Here is a 6,000-nt window from a genome sequence, read left to right on the forward strand (position 1 = left end):
GAACTAGTATCCATGTACCAAGTTTTGATTAACCTTGTCAGTTCGGTTAGTGTCCACAGAAATCCTGAAATCACTACAGAAAGATGCAGCTCATCACTGTCACTATTTCAGTCAGACTGCAGGGAAGCTCCATGATGCCCCAGCAACAAGAGGGTAAAAGTGCAGCGAAGACCTGGTAAATGTAACAAACAGCCAAAGGGCAGTTTCAATAAATGAACCCTTGCTGAAAAAGCAAATATTATTTCAGCACTGAGGCAGCCTGAAAGTGAAATATTAAATGTTTACATTGACTATGACCATAATTACTGTTGGCACTAACTTTTAGTTGTGTGTGCTTCTGTGTACATGGTTTGTAGGCCTACTGGGGAAACCCACCATGTAAGACAAAGAGTAATGCATTGTGCTTGGTACCCCAGTTGGTGATGCAGAAACCCAAGCAATATTAATAAAGAAAATAAAATTTTTTTGGAATGTTGTCCTTCAATTGAAAATTTTATCCTTTTATTTCCATGTGTAATTTAAAGCCTTATTTGAAATACTTGATTACAGTAAAATGAATTGCTATTTAACTAGTGGAGAAAATTTAGATGTGTCTGCAGAGGAGTATGTTTGGCATGAATTGGAAGACACTTTTCATATGATGGACCAAAGTCTGTTGTCATGATATACTGCAAAACGCAAAATAAAAATGCTTGCATAGCAATTAAAAATTTCTGAAACACGTTTCAGTCATCACTAAGAGTTCAACAGAATAAAATTCAGTGCCCTTAAGCCAAGTATCTATTGCTCCCTTATATTTATTTAATGGCTCTGAATGTGACAACTTCCTGAAAAAATTTGTACTTGTGTTCCTATAGTGATTATTGACAAAGGATAATTGTGGTAATGAATTTCACACATTTTTTAATCTGAGGAAACAAGGTTTCTGCATCCAAGGTGCAATTACTGAGCAGGATGGTGCAGTTAGTACGATTTACAGAATATTGAGAATTTTAACGTAAAATGGGACACTGTTTTCTTTACTATAATTAATCATTAGCTTTTTAGTATCGTTCTATGGTGCTTTAGAATTATTTTTAGAGTTTACAGTGTCATGTGCCTTACAGCTAGCAATTATACTTCTAAATTTATATACCATTTCTTGTCTTCAGCACTTTCTGAGGTTCATGTTTCAGAATAGGAATTTTTACGTAGATTGATATTGTGCAATGCTTGGGTGGCTAGAATTTACCAACTAGCAGGTAGCAAAGAGGAGAACAGTAAACTATTTTGGAGTCTTTCACCCAAATTTTACTGATACGGAAGTGGCTGTAACTGATTCTTTCTAGTTGATACAGCAGTTCATTAAGTTGGCCTTTAGGAGACTTGACATTAATGTGGAGAATAATTTCATCATTGTTGCACAAAGGCATTTCTATTTTACTGGATCTTAACTGTGCACTTGCTTTCACTAGGTATTCTTTACTACAAGTTGTGAGTGATTTTTTAATGAATGTGTCTGATGTTTATATATTTAGAAATGTGTCACACTCATGTTTATAAATGTGGCTGAGCTGAGGTAACTGTACTCACAGTAAAGTTGCTTTTCACCTGTTTTTTTGGTCACACTTCACTGATGAGAGCACCTCATTCCTGTTTTTGGAGTTTTAGAGATTTTTTTCAGTGTGAAAGTTGACTTTGCTTTTGGTACACTGGTCACTTTCTTCCTTCGTTCATTTTTTTAACTACACGTATTTTTCAACCTGATATGCTTCAAATGTAAGAATTTTACACCAAAATGTACAGTATACTGCTTGGAAATTGAGAACAACAGAAGTACTAATTGATTCTGATACACCAGAGACCATAATGTGTGAACATGGAGTAGAAGAAAATGTAATCAAGATGTACAACAAAATTACCATTTGAAAAATGAAGTCTTCTATCTGTAAGGTATGTGACCATTCAGGCTTTGCATGTACTAATTTCATGGAAATGTCTTGATTGCTAAAAACTTTACATATGATGGGTTTCGAATCATCATCAGATCATTGTCGCAAAATTTACACAAAGACAAATTAGAAAACCTAACACACAATAATTATGAGGCTGAGGTAACATAAGGAATAGAAATACATACTGGATACAAGTATTTACAATATGCTTAGGAAGACGATTATAAGTGACCAATACAAGAAAAACATACCATCTCATACTCAATTGCCTTTAGACAAGATCTGCAACAAAAGTTATTATTTGGGGACTTCGTATGCCAAACAGAAGATCACAGACTCGAGGACTGTATTAGCTTGGCTCCAGATGGTGTTGATGTCATAGATTGAGACAAACAAAGACATAACTTTGTATTACACAAAAACAGCGTAAATATTCTTGCCACATTTTGGATACAAGGGACTTGCATGTTTCAGTGGCAGGGACATAAGGGAGGCAGAGTGGCAATATATTTAAACAAAAAGGTAAAGGTTACCAGGAGGAGGAGGAGGATATTAGTGTTTAACGTCCCGTCGACAACGAGGTCATTAGAGACGGAGCGCAAGCTCGGGTGAGGGAAGGATGGGGAAGGAAATTGGCCGTGCCCTTTCAAAAGAACCATCCTGGCATTTGCCTGAAGTGATTTAGCGAAATCACGGAAAACCTAAATCAGGATGGCCGGAGATGGGATTGAACTGTCGTCCTCCCGAATGCGAGTCCAGTGTGCTAACCACTGAGCCACCTCGCTCGGTGAAAGGTTACCACTTTGTGGACAGACAGAAATATACAGAAATTGTCCTGAAGCAGCAGAGGAAGGAAGAGGAGCTTAATACTAGGACTGTACAGACCTCCAAGTTGCCAGGTAAGACGTTTTCTCAAGTAACTGTGTGTACTACTAAAAAAGGATACCAGAGAATTGACTTACATAACAGTAGTAGGTGATAACATAAAAACACTAGAAGACAGTTCTCTTTCAAGAGACTTATAGGATCTAATCAGAAGTCACAACCTAAATTTAGGAAAAAAATGCTATACAGTATGCTGCTGTTCCACCATTAGCAACACTGATATTCAGGTATTAAATGTTAATTTCAGACCATCAAAAGCTGTTTATATAAATAATCTACAAATTAAAACACAATGCAGTTACATTTATGGATGTAACACAGATTTAAAAAACTAACGATGTTACATTTATCTCAGAAAAATGGAGCAGTAATAATAGAAGTAAAACTTTATTGTCATACAGTTCGTTACAGCAATAGACAAAGTCAAGAGCATACCTTTCTCTATGCACTTTAGTTTGCATGAAATGGGTAAGAGTAGAACCCACATGTTACAAAGCAATACTTCCATCTTAGAAAAATTCGTCAACAGTGTAAAACGGATTGTTTACTAGTAGCTTATACAATTTAGCTTTTAAAATATTTCCAGGCCATTCTTTAAAATCTTTGCTTAGTCTGTTAAAGATGCTTAGTCCAAGAACTAGGCAGTAGCTCTGTGGTTTACATAGTTTATGATGTGGTATGTCTACATGTGTTCTATTTCTAGTATTATGGCTGTGAATATCACTTCTGAATAAAAATTTTGAAACATTTTTCTAATGTACAATACAACAATTAAATCAATAGGTTTACTACTGTCACACATTGCAATTTCACAAACAGAGTTTTACAGTGTTCATATTTGCTAGAATCAATAATTACCCCTAATACTTTCTTCTGCAAAAGTAAAATGTTATTTATATGGCAACTACTACCCCACAATAAAATTTCATGTGATAATATATGCTTTGGAAAAAAGCAAAACATTCCAATCTTACATAGTTATCTGGAACATATCTTTTTAAATTTCTAGTTAAATAAACAACTCTTGAAAGTCTACCTGATATATTTTTGATGTGTGGTTCCCAGGTGAATTTGTTGTCAATAATAACACATACAATTTTAAGTTTAGAGTTCATGATGGTTAGGGATGTACTTCAAGCTAATGTAAAGTTCTTGGGTTTTACTTTCATTTAGCAAGAAACCATTCACTCTGAACCATAATGAAGATTGAGCAAGGGTATTTTCAGACAATATTTTCAGTGTAGCTAGATCTGAGCTTTTATTTAGAAAAGTTGTATCACTGGCATACAATATTGTGTGAGAATTTATGAATAAGGGTAAACCATTAATCATTAACAGAAACAATAAAGGTCCAAGCACAGACGCTTGTGGAACTCCAGTCCTGATATAAACCGAATTTGACTTCTCTCTACCAAAGATCTAGGGAAGATTTAAACGTATTTATACTGTTGCCATCAAAACCAGAATAGAGTACCCTATTCAAGAAAATATTGTGGTCTACACAATCAAACGTTATGATCAGGTCACAAAACGTAGACTGGACACAACACCTAGCCTTGAACACATCTATGACAAATTTTACTATGGACTCCATTGCATTAGTTGTGGATTTACCTTTCGTAAATCCAAATTGTTTATCACTGATTATATTTGATTTGCCCAAATAAACACTAACTTGTTTATAAATTATTGTTCAAAGAATTTTAGAAAAACAGGGCCTACAGCTAGTGGGACAGTTGTTTTCACCTTTTTCATATATGGGCACAACTCTAGAAATTTTTAGTTTCTCAGGGAACTTACTTTCAACTAGATTTTTATTTACACAAAATCCGAAGGATAAAATACACAGTCAATAACATCTTGCAACAAATTACATGACAAATCATAGTAATCACCACTACCTGAAGGTCTGAAATTTTTCATTACTTTCAAGATAGTATTCGGACACATTTCTATGAAAGTGCTTGGAAAAGGCTTTTCAAAGCAGTTGTCCCTGATACTAAGTGCAGTTTCAGGAAGTTTGTTTATTAAACTACTAATTTCTTCACTGGATTAGATACAAAATTTATTGCATCCTTGTGTAGTTATGGCAATATCACCTGTTTGTTTAGTTTAGCCAATAAAGTTCATTACACTCCAGGCTTCTTCCCATTTGTTTTTGGACTTCTCAATGTTTAATATATCATGGAATTTCATTGCATTATTGATTTCCTGCCTGTACTTATATTTAGCTCCAGCACACACTTCTTTACACACTTCTTATTTACCAGTTTTGTACAAGCCAGAATGTACGATAACAGTAATAATGTTATAGCAAAATCCATGGTTAAGCACTGGGAAACTTTCTGTTCATCTCTAATCTATTGCATAAATATTGCACGCTGTAAGAAAACCAAAAATACTGTCGAAGAAGAAGCTGAGCAGCACAGTCGCTGTAGTGTAGTGGTTATGATACTAGAGTGTTGCGTGGTGGAAAGTGAGCGCAAAACTTTCCTAAACTGTAAGATTTTAATTTCTATATTTGGTTGAGTACAGAAATATCCACAAATGGCAAGAATCATTGTACTGGAATATCCTGTAGCTGTATATATACCGTATGTGTTCTGGCCAGAGGCAGTTTGCTCCCCGCTCTTGTATATGCAAGTGCTGAATAAACCTTCGTTAATTGAAGTTAGTGTTTGTCATTCATCTACTTACACCCTCATCTACGTGACATTATTCTGGTGGAGACGCTGGGTATAGGAACTTGTGATACCACACATTATCGACGACACAGTGGCTCCCAGCAGACTACAACGGAGCCGCCGTTTACGTGGCGAGAAACCCGAGTTCGAGCCATATTCAACAGATCGCAATCTATCGGGGACAGAAGAAGAAGAGGACGTCACGATTACAGCAACGGTGTGCCACCAGATGAGACATCCTTCCGCGTTCTCTGGTGATGATGGCCAAGATCCAAACAAGTGGCTGAAGGTATATGAGCGTATAGCCAAATTTACAAATGGGATGACACTGCGTTTGGCTAACGGATTTTTCTACTTGGAGGGTACTGCCAAGCAATGATATGAGAACAACAAGGAGAAGTTCAAAAGCTGGAAGGTATTCCAGGCGGAACTGCGCAAGTATTTCGGCTACACACAACGACAGAAGTGCAAGGCTGAAGATAAATTAAAGTGCAGGG

The sequence above is a fragment of the Schistocerca americana genome, chromosome X (genome assembly GCF_021461395.2).
Source record: "Schistocerca americana isolate TAMUIC-IGC-003095 chromosome X, iqSchAmer2.1, whole genome shotgun sequence".
Lineage (NCBI taxonomy): Eukaryota > Metazoa > Arthropoda > Insecta > Orthoptera > Acrididae > Schistocerca > Schistocerca americana.